This window comes from Pongo pygmaeus, chromosome 3, assembly GCF_028885625.2.
Source record: "Pongo pygmaeus isolate AG05252 chromosome 3, NHGRI_mPonPyg2-v2.0_pri, whole genome shotgun sequence".
Classification (NCBI taxonomy): domain Eukaryota; kingdom Metazoa; phylum Chordata; class Mammalia; order Primates; family Hominidae; genus Pongo; species Pongo pygmaeus.
Window position 1 is genome coordinate 103,247,249 of NC_072376.2, and position 14,573 is coordinate 103,261,821.

The following is a 14,573-nucleotide window of genomic DNA, read 5'->3' on the forward strand; positions in this document are numbered from 1 at the left end:
TTTTTTAATAAGCCTGGTGAAAACTATTCAGACTTACTTTATTTCCTCTCTGTTATATCTAACATAATTGATCTCACTCTCCTTCTTAAATTTGTTTGCTCCCAAAGCTATTGTGACACCATCATTTATTTTTTCTCTTTTGTTTGTTTTCATTTTTCTTCACAATCACTTCTTTTTGTTTTTCAACTATTTATTTTCTACTACATGAATATCCTAGTGATTCTCAAGTCTCCATTTTCTGATCAGATATTTCTCTTTTGAGCTCATACTCACATAGCCAATGTCTACTGATATGGTTTGGCTCTGTCCCTACCCAAATTTCATCTTGAATTGTAACTCCCATAATTCCCACTTCCCATGTGTCTTTGGAAGAACTCAGTGGGAGGTAATTGAATCATGGGGGCACATGTTTCCTGTGCTGTTCTTGTGATAGTGAATATGTCTCATGAGATCTGACGGTTTTAAAAAGGGGAGTTTACCTGCACAAGCTCTTTCTTCTTGCCTGCTGCCATTCGTGTAAGACATGACTTGCTCCTTCTTGCCTTGCACCATGATTATGAGGCCTCCCCAGCCATGTGGAACTGTAAGCCCATTAAACTTCTTTTACTTCCTAGTCTTGAGTATGTCTTTATCAGCAGCGTGAAAATGGACAAACACACCTACTATATTTCTTCAGCTGGATTTTATAAGGAAAATTTCAATTGAACTCATTATATTTTTTACCTTAAAATTCCACCTGAAATTTTATTTGCTCTCAAGAGGAGTGAGCAGTACTTCCATTCCACTAGTATACATGCCAGAACATAAAGTTATTCTTGACTCTCCTTTCTCATTTGCCCCTCTCTACTCCACCCATATCTGTAGAGTCCATCTTCTAAGTAGCTTTCAAATTCACCTCCATAGCCTATCTTAGTTTAAATCTTAATTATTTCCTAATAACCTTTTAATAGTCTTTAGTATTGGTCCTATGCAGCCTTTTCTTTATATTACCCTCAGCAAACTACTGCAGGAGTACTTTATACTGTACCCAGAGGAAACTGCATAAATTTAAATATGATTATAATTTTCCATGATTAAAATTTATTATTGATATACCATAGCCTTCTGAATAAAACATAATTTATTGTTATGGAATAAATGACTATGATTTGGTTTCTTTTTGTTTCTCTTTGCCAAGGTATACCTCTCCACACTAGTATACTAAAATACTTGTTCCCCAAACTCTTGCCTCCAGGAATTTTAATGTTCCTACCTTTGCTTAGAAAATACTTGGCTCTCTTTTATCTTTTACTAATTCCTTCTGACCATTGGGATTCTGGATACAATTTTTCCCCCCGGAATGCTTTCTCTGACTCTACTACCTTGGTCTATGTATTTGTTTTCTTTTGCTGTGAGGCAGATTACTACAAACTGGAACTTCCCAGCAAGTTTCTCATCTCCATCTGAGAACCACTTCAGCCTGCACTTCATTGTCCATATCACTATCAGCATTTTGGTCAAAGTCATTCAACAAGTCTCTAGGAAGTCTCAAACTTTCCCATATCCTCCTGTCTCCTGAGCCCTCCAAGTCTCTAGGAAATTTCAAACTTTCCCACATTTTCCTGTCTTCTTCTGAGGTCTCCAAACTGTTCTGACCTCTGCCTGTTAGCCAGTTCCAAAGTCACTTCCACATTTTCAGGTATCTTTATAGCAGCACCCCACTCTCTGCGTACGAATGTACTGTATTAGTCTGCTCTCATGCTGCTATGAAGAAGTACTCAAGATTGAGTAATTTATAAAGAAAAGAGATTTAATTGATTCACAGTTCTGCATTGCTGTGGGGGGCTTAGGGAACTTACAGGCATGGCAGAAGGCACTTCTTCACAGGGCAGCAGGAGAGAGAATGAGTGTTGAACGAAGGGGGATACCCCTTATAAAACCATGACATCTCATGAGGACTTACTATCATGAGGATACCATGGGGGGAAACTGTCCCCATGATTCAGCTACCTCCCACTGGGTCCTTCCCATGACATGTAGGGATTAAGGGAACTACAAATCAAGATGAGATTTGGGTGGGGACACAGCTAAACCACAGCAGTGGGTAAAATGCCATCAAACAACTTTGCATGCTGCCGAGTAATCTTTTGTGAAAAGAAGGGTCAACAAATGTGGTAGACTTCATTCTCTTACTTTAAGAAATTGCCACAGCCACCCCAGCCTTCAATAACCATCACCCTGATCAGTTAGCAGCCATCAACATTGAGGCAAGACCCTTCACCAACAGAAAGAGTACAACTCTTTGAAGGCTCAGATGATTATTATTTTAATAACATTTTTTTAAATAAAGATACACACTTTTAGCTGGGCATGGTGGCTCACGCCTGTAATCCCAGCACTTTGGGAGGCCAAGGTGGGCATATCACGAGGTCAGGAGATCAAGACCATCCTGGCTAACACAGTAAAACGCTGTCTCTACTAAAATTACAAAAGATTACCTAGCTACTTGGGAGGCTGAGGCAGGAGAATGGCTTGAACCTGGGAGGTGGAGCTTGCAGTCAGCCAAGATCGCGCCACTGCACTCCAGCCTGGGCGACAGAGTGAGACTCTGTCTCAAAAAAAAAAAAAAAAATACACACTTTTATAAGATGTAATGCTATTGAGTACTTAATAGGCTAAAGTATAGGCTAAATGTAAGTTTTATACGCACTGGGAAACCCAAAAGTTCATCAAAATAAAACAGTTTATTGTGATATTTACTTCATTGCAATTGCCTTGAACCTTTCTCACAGTATCTCAGAGGTATGCCCATATATAGTATTGGTTTATGTTGTGTAGCTATAATCTGTAGCTTCAGCTAATGTTCATTGCCTTCTTGCAGTTCAGTTTTTGACTTTGCAGACTCCCTGATACCAGTGTTTAAGGTGAGTCATATTATCTGTAATTCCTGCACAGCACAATGTTGACATCTCTGCTTTTTTTCTCTTGAAAATTTTATATTGATGCCCAAGTCCATGAAACATTTCTGAAGCATTACTTATTTTTGTATTCTTCTTCATGGTCACAATTCAGCACCCCATAAAAGAGGGTACTATGTATATTTTAGGATCTGCCAGTATTAGGAAAGTCTTTTCTCTCTAGTTTTTACTCTCCTTTGTTATCATATAAAACCTGAAGGGATTTACTCTCTCTTTTTTTATCTAAAAACTGCATATGTATTCCCAAGCACTGCCCAGTATTATTCACGCTGTCCTTTCCCTGTGTCTGAAATGTACAGGGCCCCAGAGATGGCTCAGCTTCTTTCTTCCAGGAGGATGGCAGAAGGGTGCCCACTATCTATAGCCAAGCCCTTGTCAGCACTGTGTCCTATGAGATTTAAAGATTCTTTTGATGGTGTGACAGAATACATGGACACTCAGACAGATAAAAGGCAGAACTCTTTGTTACTTACAGCTCAGAGGAAAGAAGGCTGCCCTGCAGGACCATGCAATAGGTTGTACGTGGGGACAGGAAAGCAGCAAGCTGGAGCTGAGGGTGGCAGCTTGTGCTAGGCAGGCAAGGTGGGAAATGCCTAGTTGAACAGATTTCCTGTGGATAGACTAATTTAGATACTTCCAAGGGCTCTGGGGAATAGGGGCTGTCCCTAGTTGCCTGGTACTTGGCCTGGTGGATGGAGTAAAGGGGAGTGCTGATAGGGCTGATACCTGGAGTGTGAGGGCCTGATAAGGGAAGTGTTTGGAGTGCAGATGTTTCAGCTGATAAAGAAGGGGTAATAACTGGACTCTGGCCAGGCCTCAAAACTGGGTCAAGACAGCATTTAAAAAATAAAAACAAAACAAAACAAAAACTGTGTTACACACTTCTAGAAGGAAATGGAGATGTGTTTGATGTCTTTGAATACCTTTTTCTACCAAGAAAGTAAGTTCATAGTGATGTTCAAACATAATTTCTTACTTTTTTTTTTAATTTAACTTTCATTTAAGTTCAAGGATACATGTGCAGGTTTGTTATGTATGTAAACTTGTGTCATGGGCGTTTATGGTACAGATTATTTTGTCACCCAGGTATTAAGCCTAGTATTCATTAGTTATTTTTCCTGATCCTTTCCCTCCTCCCACCCTTCAGCCTCCCATAGGCCCCAGTGTGTGTTGTTCCCCACTATGTATCCGTGTGTTCGTATCATTTAGCTCCCACTTATAAGTGAGAACATGCAGTATTTGGTTTTCTTTTTCTTTTTTGCTGAGGATAATGGCCTCCATCCATGTTACTGCAAAGGATGTAATCTTATTCTTTTCTATTGCTGCATGGTATTTCATGATGTTTATGTACCACCTTTTTTCTATCCAGTCTGCCATTGATGGACATTTAGGTTGATTCCATGTCTTTACCATTGTGAATAGTGCTGCAATGAACATATGTGTGCATGTGTCTTTATAATAGATTTATATTTGTTTGAATATATACCCAGGAATGGGATTGCTGTGACAAATGGTATTTCTGTTTTTAGGTCTTTGAAGAATCACCACACTGTCTTCCACAATGGTTGAACTAATTTACACTCCCACCAACAGTGTATAAGCATTTCGTGTCCTCTGCAACTTTGCCAGAAGCTGCTATTTTTTGACTTCTTAATAACACATACCATTGTGTGAGATGGTATCTCATTGTGGTTTTGATTTGCATTTCTCTAATGATCAGTGATGTTGAGCTTTTTTTGATATGATTGTTGGCTGAATGTATGTCTTCTTTTTGAGAAGTGTCTGCTCATGTCCTTTGTACACTTTTTAATGGGGTTGTTTTTGTCTTGTAAGTTTGTTTTAGTTCCTTACAGATGCTGGGTATTAGACCTTTATCAGATGCATAGTTTGCAAAAATATTCTCTCATTCTGTAGGTTGTCTGTTTACTCTGTTGATACTTTCTTTTACTATGCAGAAACTCTTTTGTTTAATTAGATGCCATTTGTCCGTTTTCGCTTTTGTTGTAATTGCTTTTGGTGTTTTCATAATGAAATCTTTGCCCATGCCTGTGTCCTGAATGGTGTTGTCTAAGTTGTCTTCCATGGCTTTTATAGTTTTGAGTTTTACATTTAAGTCTTTAATCCATCTTGAGTAGATTTCTATATATGATGTAAGGAAGAGGTCCAGCTTCAATCTTCTGCATATAGCTATCCAGTTATCCCAGCACCATTTATTGAATAAGGAATCCTTTCACCATTGCTTGTTTTTGTCAGGGTTGTTGAAGATCATATAGTTGTAGCTGTGTGGCCTTATTACTGGGTTCTCTGTTTCGTTCCATTGGTCTAAGTGTCTGTTTTGTACCAGTACCATGCTGTTTTTGTTACTGTAGCCTGTATCATAGTTTGAAGTTGGGTAGCTTGATGCCTCCATCTTTGTTCTTTTTGCTTACAATTGCCTTTGATATTCAGGCTTTCTTTTTTTTGTTGTTCCATTTGAATTTTAAACTAGCATTTTCTGGTTCTGTGAAGAATGTCAATGGTAGATTAATAGGAATAGCATTGAATCAGTAAATTGCTTTGGGCACTATGGCTATTTTAATGATATTAATTATTCCTATCTATGAGCATGGAATGTTTTCCCATTTGTTTGTGTCATCTGTGATTTCTTTGAGAAGTGTTTTGTATTTCTCTTTGTAGAGTCTTTCACCTCCCTTGTTAGCTGTATTTCTAAGTATTTTTTTGTGTGTGTGGCAACTGTAAATTGGATTGCATTCCTGATTTGGCTCTCAGCTTGACTTTTGTTGGTGTATAGAAACGTTACTGATTTCTGGCTGGGTGCCATGGCTCACACCTGTAATCCCAGCACTTTGGGAGGCAGAAGGTGGGCTGATCACAAGGTCAGGAGTTCGAGACCAGCCTGGCCAACATGGTGAAACCCCGTCTCTACTAAAAATACAAATTAGCCAGGTGTGGTGGTGGGCACCTGTAATCCCAACTACTCGGGAGACTGAGGCAGAAGAATCGCTTGAAACCAGAAAGCAGAGGTTACAGTGAGCCAAGATAGCACCACTGCACTGCAGCATGGGCAACAAGGGCAAAACTCTGTCTCAAAAAAAGAAAAGAAAGAAATGTTAGTGATTTCTGCACATTGATTTTGCATCCTGAGTCTTTGCTGAAGTTGTTTATCAGCTTAAGGAGCTTTTGGGCTGAGATTATGGGGTTTTCTAGATATAGGATCATGTTTTCTGTAAGCAGGGATAGTTTGACATCCTATCTTCCTATTCAGATGTCCTTTATTTCTTTCTCTTACCTGATTTTCCTGGCCAGGACTTTCAATACTACATTGAATAGGAGTGGTGAGAGAAGGCATCCTTGTCTTTTGCTGGTTTTCAGGAGAATGCTTCCAGCTTTTGCCCATTCAGTGTAGTGTTGGCTGTGGGTTTGTCATAGATGACTCCTATTAATTTTAGGAATGTTCCTTCAATACCTAGTTTATCAAGAGTTTTTAACATGAAAGAGTGTTGAGTTTTATTGAATGGCTTTTCTGCATCTATTGAAATAATTATATAGGTTTTGTCTTTAGTTCTGTTTATGTGATGAATCACATTTATTTATTTGTGTATGTTGAACCAACCTTACATCTCATGGATAAAGCCTACTTGATTATAGTGGATAATCATTTTGATGTGCTGCTGAATTTGTTTTGCCAGTATTTTGTTGAGAATTTGTGTATCAATGTTCATAAAAAATATTGGCCTGAAGTTTTTTGTTGTGTCTCTGCCAGGTTTTGGTGTCAGGATGATGCTGGCTTCATAGAATGAGTTAGGGAGGAGTCTCTCCTTCTCAGTTATTTGGAATAGTTTCAGGAAGAAACATACTGGCTCTTCTGCTACATCTAGTGGAATTCAGCTGTGAATCCATCTGGTCCTGGGCTTTTATTGTTTTGAAGGCTATTTGTTATTGATTCAATTTGAGAGCTTATTATTGGTCTGTTCAGGGATACCATTTCTTCTGTGCTCAGTATTGGGAGGGTGTATGTGTCCAGGAATTTATTCATTTCTTCTAGATTTTCTAGTTTATGTTCATAGAGGTATTAATAATATTTTCTGATTTTTTTTTGTATTTCAGTGGGGTCAGTGGTAATACCTTCTTTGTTGTTTCTGTTTATTTGAATATTATCTCTTTTCTTCATTAGTCTAGCTAGTGGTATATCTACTGTGCTAAATTTTTCAAAAAAAAAAAAAAAACAGCTCCTGGATTTGCGGATCTTTTGAAGGGTTTTTCTTGTCCCCATCTCCTTCAGCTTTGATTTTAGTTATTTCTTGTCTTCTGCTAGCTTTGTGATTTGTTTCCTCTTGATTTTCTAGTTCTTTTAGTTGTGATGTTAGGTTGTTAACTTGAGATCTCTCTAACTTTTTGATGTGGGCATTTAGTGCTATAATTTTCCCTCTTAACACTGCCTTATGTGTGTCCCAGGGATTCTGGTACATTGTATCTTTTTTCTCATTTATTTGAAAGAACTTTCTGATTTCTTCCTGAATTTTATTATTTACCAAAAAGTCATTCAGGAGCAAGTTTTTCAATTTTAATGTAATTATATGGTTTTGAGTTAATTTCTTAGTTTTGACTACTAATCTGATTGTACTATGGTTCAAGATATTGTTTTTTACGATTTCAGTTCTTGTGCATTTGCTGAGGAGTGTTTTACTACTACTGATTTCGTTATCAATTTTAGAGTATGTGCCATGTGACAATGAAAAGCATGTATATTCTGTTCTTTTGGGGTGGAAAGTTCTGTAGATGTCTATTAGATCCATTTGATCCAGTGCTGAGTTTGTGTCTTGAAGATCTTTGCTTATTTTCTGTCTTGGTGATCTAATATTGTCAGTGGGATGTTAAAGTCTCCCATGATTATTATGTGAGAGTCGAAGTCTCTTTGAAGGTCTCCAAGAACTTGATTTATGAATCTGGGTACTCCTGTGTTGGGTGCATATATATTTAGGATAGTTAGATCTTATTGTTGTATTGAACCCTTTACCATTATGTATTGTCCTTGTCTTTATTTTTATATTTGTTGGTTTAAAGTCTGTTTTGGCTGAAACTAGGATTGCAACCCTACTTTTACCTGTTTTCCATTTGCTTGGTAGATTTTTCTGCATCCCTTTATTTTGAACCTATGTCATTGCATGTGAGATGGGTCTCTTGAAGACAGCATACCAATGGGTCTTCTGATTCCTTATCCAGCTTGCCACTCAGTGCCTTTTAATTGGGGAATTTAGCCCATTTACATTCAAGGTTAATGTGGATATTTGTGGATTTGATTCTGTTATGATGTTAACTGTTTATTTTGCTACTTGTTTATGTGGTTGCTTCATAGTGTCACTGATCTGTAATTTAGTTTGTTTTTGTAGTAGCTGCTGATGGTTTTTCCTTTCCGTATTTAGTGCTTCCTTCAGGAGCTCTTGTAAGGCAGGTCTGGTGGTAACAAATTCCCTCAGCATTTGCTTGTCTGAAAAAGATCTTATTTCTCCTCGTCTTATGAAGCTTAGTTTGATGAGGTATGAAATTCTGGGTTTGAATTCTTTTCTTTAAGAATACTGAATATAGGCCCCCAATGTCTTTTGGCTTGTAGGGTTTCTGCTGAGATGTCTGCTGTTAGCCTGATGGGGGGCTTCCCTTTGTAGATGACTTGGCCTTTCTCTCTAGCTCCCTTTAACATTTTGTTTTTTCATTTCAACCTTGGAGAATCTGATGATTATGTCTATTGGGGATGATCTTCTTTTAAAGTGTGTTATTGAGGTTCTCTGCATTTTATGAATTTGAATGTTGGCCTCTCTAGGTAGGTTGGTGAAGTTCTCATGGATAATACTCTGATACATGTTTTCCAAGTTGGCTCTATTCTCCTGATATCTTTCAGGGACACCAAAAAGTTGTGAGTTTGGTCTCTTTATATAATGCCATATTTCTCAGAGGTTTTGTTTGTTCATTTTCATTCTTTTTTCTCTATATTTGTCTGACTGCCTTATTTCAGAAAGCCAGTCCTCAATGTATGAGATTCTTTCCTTTTCTTGGTATATTCTGCTATTGATACTTGTGATTGCATTATGAAATTCCTGTAGTGTGTTTTTCAGGTCTATCATGTTGGTTACATTATTTTCTATACAGGCTATTTTGTCTGTCAGCACCTGCATTATTTATCAGGATTTTTAGCTTCCTTGTACTGGATTTTAATATACTCTTGTAGCTCAGTGATCTTCATTCATATCCATATTCTGAATTCTATTTCAGTCATTTCAGCCATCCCACCCTGGTTTAGAACCTTTGCTGGAGAGGTGATGCAATCATTTGGTGGAAAAAAAAGGACTTCTGGCTTTTTGGGTTGACACAGTTCTTGCACTGATTCTATTTCATCTTTGTGGGCTTATCTACCTTCAATGTTTGATACTGCTGACATTTGCATGGGTTTTTAAAAATTCTTTTATCCTATTTGATGGCCTTCAGGGTTTGATTTTGATATTATGTGGATTCAACTGACTGGCTTTGTTTCTGGAAGATTTTAGGAGGTCAATGCTCATCTCCCAACTCCTGGACTATGTGCTGTCACTCTGGGGGCTTGTATTAAGCCCTGACTTTGTTCTCTCGGCTCCTTGATTTTAGGAACCCACTGCACTGAGGTGGGGGGAGGCAGTGGGCAGTGGCGGAAGGTGCTTTCAGACCACAGGTCACTACACTCTTGATGGGTGGTGCCAGCCAAAGCATTTTTTAGTGCAGTAACAGCAGGATCAGTCCTCATTCTCACATGCTAGCAGCAACAGTAGTGGCAGCTGCAGCAGAGTGCCAGCAGGTGCCATGGTTCCTGCCTCCCTTCAGGCATTCACCACAGTGGTGAAGGCAACACAGCTTGGCGGTGAGGGGGGTCTCTGTTGGCAACTGTGTGTATGGTCACACTGGAGGTGATGTTGGCTCAGGAGTGGGGTGCTGGTGGGCACAGGTCTGGGTGTCTTCTCTGTGTCCCAGAAGGTGGAGTGGTCACTCAGTACGAGGGAGGATCTGCTGTTCACTGTGCAGTATTAGCACAAGGGCAGGGTGCTGGCAGGGGAGAGGTTGGCTGGTTCTGTGCCTGCCAAGGCTCTGTCTGCAATGGCAGTTGGCGGAGGGTGGGGGACAGACAGTCTGTGAGGTAAGCAAAGCAAAATCCATTTGGGCAGACACACACCAGCCAAGTGATGTGGACCCTGGGGAAGCTGCAGTATGCGGGACAGTGTGCAGGCTGGTGTGTGGCCATAGGCATTGTGCCACTGGAGCTCTCAGCAGCTCAGGCACAGTCCACCAGTGCAGAAGCTATGGGCTCCCAAGTAACCCGAGACTGCCCTGCAAGCAGTCATGGCCAGTCTGGGGCCCCAGGAGAGGCCAGAAGACTAAGGGAAGACTAAGGGGTGCTCAGGTCGCACAGGCCCCATATGATGGGCAAAACTGCCTGACAGAGTTCAGGTCCAGCAGTTCCCCATGACTAAAGTCTGCTGTGGGAGCAAGTCAAGCCAAGGGGGTGGCTGTCCCTGGCCGTATTCTGTTACACATGCTCCCACATAAAAGCCTCTGGACTCCACATCAGCTGGCTTGCTGTCCTTAACACTTCTTTAAGCATCTTTCCCTGCCAACACGAGTGTCTGTGGTGGTCAACGGGTCTCCTGCCAGTGATTCAGAGGCCCATGGTGAGAGCAGATTGCCCCTTGCCAGTTCAACTGACCCATTCCCTGGGAGCCGTTGGGGGCCAGGAACAAATCCTGTTGCACGCTGGACCCGTGCAGAGTTCCCAGCTTTCTCCTGCTTCAGCCCAGCTTCTGTGTCTTCCTTCTGTCCACTCTTGGTGCCTTCCCTCTGAAGGCCTGTTAGGAGCACGCCAGTCATCTTGGTCCCTTGGTGGTGCTGTTTCCCATAATTTCTTACTTAATTTAGGAGGTTTAGGTAGATAAATAGATAAAATTTCCTTTATTCCTATGTAAAACACAAAAACCAGTAAGCATGCTTCATAACAGAAAGGAACTTTTAATATAATATTTTAAACCATTTTTTCTTTTCTTCTTCTTATCATTATTATTTTTTGTAGAGAAGAGGTCTTACCATGTTGCCCAGGCTGGTCTCATACTCTTGGGCTCAGGAAATCTTCCGCCTTGTCTTCCCAAAGTGTTGGGATTACACACATAAGCTCTGTGACTGGCTTTTTATTTTTTATTTTTTTCATGTGTAGTTTACATCGTGGGAGGAGACATGTAAACAATTTCTTACCTTGCTTAAGAAATACAGGTAGAATATGGCATTTCCTAGCTATCTCCTCTGGGAAACAAAAATGCTGGAATCCAGAGACTCTCACAACCTCTTAAATGCATTACTTTCTCCTAAAATTTCTTATCAAGCAATTCCAGTGAGACAGTGTAAATTATTGCCTTATCATTTGTTGACTGTTTCTGTTAAGAAGCTCATTGTTGATGAGTTTGTAAAGCGACTTATGTCTTAAATATAGTTCCAAATTGATTTTAATGAAACCCATGGGTTTTAGGAGATCAGAAGACTAATTTATGTTGTATAGTAACTCATTCTATGACCCTGAGAAATTTGGTTCTCATTCTTCTACATGCGAAGTACTGTCATTTTAAGATAGCTTTAGAAAAGTAAATACCAATGTTTATTTTTAAATTTTAAATTTTATGAAAGAATTGGATCAAACAAAAAAATAAGGAAAGACTTGAGTAGTGTTTTTATAAAGATAGGTTGAAATGCTCTGTTCACTTACTGTATAATCAGAAAAAAATCAGTAAGATGGGCTACATTACATTAGAAAAGTTGTACAACCTCCTTATTTTTTATTATTAGTTCAAAAAAAAGAAACAAAGAGGACACTAAAAAATTGGAAATGACAAGAACATAGTCTCATGGAAATTTTTTGACATCTTAACAAATTTATTATTGTAAGCTCATGTTTTTAACTTTTCCAAAAAATGTAGGACTTCAGTGAATTTTGTTGAGAGGTTAATGAACACTTTCTTGGTATTATGATATATGTTTTTCTTTTATTTCATCTTTGCTACAATTACTTTCTCTGCTTACTTTTTGTGTCTGAAACCCTACTTATTCTAGAAATGTAATATTTTTTCAATAACAAATTGAGAAAGATTGTGATAGTAAAATAGTTTTGTACAAAGGAGTGTTTTTTAAATGATAAAACCTCTGTACAAATGTAAGGTGGTATTATTATTGTTTGAAAGATTTATATCAGTAAGAATTTTTAAGATATTCTAAGAGTACCATTCATTGTTGAAAAGATTATGCTGATATCCAAACATTCTTCCTCAATTGCTTGAAAATCTTAGGAGATATACCACTGTATCAAGAGATAATGCTATTTCCTTATTTGACTAATGTGCTAAAAAAATACATTTCTAACATACTGGCTTTGAACAACTGTTTGCTCTTGACCATCCCATAAAAGAGAAATTATTAACAATTTCAATATGAAATTAATAAATGCAATTTACTTTGATCATGGATATATTTTAAAATTACATTATAGTTTGTGTTTCATTTGTAAACTTCATCAACATTTCATATAAATACCAGAGTAAATCAGAGTAAATACAATGTCTAAGAATCATTTGTTTAGTTTTATTTCAAAACTGTAAAAAAGGCTTAGAATATACAATCTATGCTATTGTTTGGTAATATATTTGTTAGTTATTTAGAATATATATATATATATATATATATATACATATACATATATATATATAGTTCTAGGCTGGGGGCGGTATCTCACGCCTGTAATCCCAGCACTTTGGGAGGCCAAGCGGGGTGGATCACAAGTTCATAGTTCGAGACCAGCCTGGCCAATATGGTGAAACCCTGCCTCTACTAAAAATACAAAAATTAGCCAGGCATGGTGGTGGGTGCCTGTAGTCCCAACTACTCGGGAAGCTGAGGCACGAGAATCGCTTGAACCCAGGAGACAGAGTTTGCAGTGAGACAAGATCATGCCATTCCACTCCAGCCTTGGCAACAGAGTGAGACTCCATCTCAAAAAAAAAATTAATTAATTACAAATATATAAATATATAATATATATAATATATATATTATATATTTATATATATATATAAAATTCTGTGGGCAAACTATGTGAATTTTACCTCTAGTAAATATAGTTGTATAATCAGTAAAGATATCATAAAAATATTATGCTTTTGAAATTTTTAAATAGTATTTCAATAGTATTCATTTAATAGCATTTAAATAGTACTCATTTAAAAAATACACTTACTGTAAATCAATGGAATGTTAATCTCTTAAGTGAGCATATAAAGATAGATCTACAATGAATTTTTAGTTAATGTTTATAAAAAATTTTATAGCACCAAGTAGTAATTATTAATTCTGAAATGATATATAAAATATTTTTTAATTGTTTTGAGCTGCCTAATAAAGAAACAAAATTGTGGTTTTCTTAACCTTGTTTTCAGTATTTGAGAAGCAGTGCCTCCGATGGACCTATTTGGATGAGTATATACCTCCATTGATTTATTTCACTAGCTACCCAGGTGTTGCAGACAGCATGCTACTTTGAAACTAAGTCAACATAAGAATTATATGAGGTCACTTATTTAGGTAGAGCAGAATATATTGTCAATGATTACGCATCGTTGTGTTTTCTAATCTCTGACCTCTGTCCTTGGCCATATTCCTTTTTTCTTTCTTCTTTTTTTTTTTTCACTTGTCCATAAAATTCTGTCCTTGTTTGCCCTGATAAAGTTGTCTGTTTTCTTTGTTTTTTAATCTTTTGAACTTTTTGTTTATAAGAATAAGGAAACAGCTTATAAATCTTACAGTAAAGCCCTCCAGAGAGAAGACCAGCAGTCTACAAATACAAAGAAAGTCATGATGACTCAATGTCAAACTTGATGTGTTTGAGAAGCCAAAAATTATGTTCATAATTTTACTGGAGGAAATATTGGGAGGTTTGTGAGAATTAGAAATTATTATTTGTTTTTTATTTGCATTTTTTAATGTTTTTGTCTTTTGTAAAATTATACTTTAAGTTCTGGGGTACATGTGCAGAACGTGCAGTTTTCTTACACAGGTATACACGTGCTATGGTGGTTTGCTGCATCCAACAACCTGTCACGTACATTAGGTATTTCTCTAATGTTATTCCTCCCTTAGCCCCCCACCCCCTGACAGGCCCTGCTGTGTGATGTTCCCCTCCCTATGTCCATGTGTTCTCATTGTTAAACTCCCACTTATTAGTGAGAACATGCGGTGTTTGGTTTTCTGTCCTTGTGATAGTTTGCTGAGAATGATGGTTTCCAGCTTGTTCTATGTCCCTGCAAAGGACATGAACTCATCCTTTTTTATGGCTGCATAGTATTCCATGGTGTATATCTGCCACATTTTCTTTATCCAGTCTGTTATTGATGGACATTTGGGTTGGTTCCAAGTCTTCGCTATTGTGAATAGTGCTGCAATAAACATATGTGTGCATGTGTCTTTATACTAGAATGATTTATAATCCTTTGGGTATATATCTGGTAATGGGATTGCTGGGTCAAATGGTATTTCTAGTCCTAGATCCTTGAGGAATCACCACAC

The 14,573-nt window shown here is 38.0% G+C and overlaps 1 protein-coding gene across 10 annotated transcripts in view; it reads left to right on the forward strand.

Annotated features, from left to right (window-relative positions):
* Window positions 1-14,573, forward strand: part of CCSER1 (coiled-coil serine rich protein 1) — a 1,459,661-nt gene that overhangs the window by 646,293 nt on the left and 798,795 nt on the right. The window lies entirely within an intron of this gene.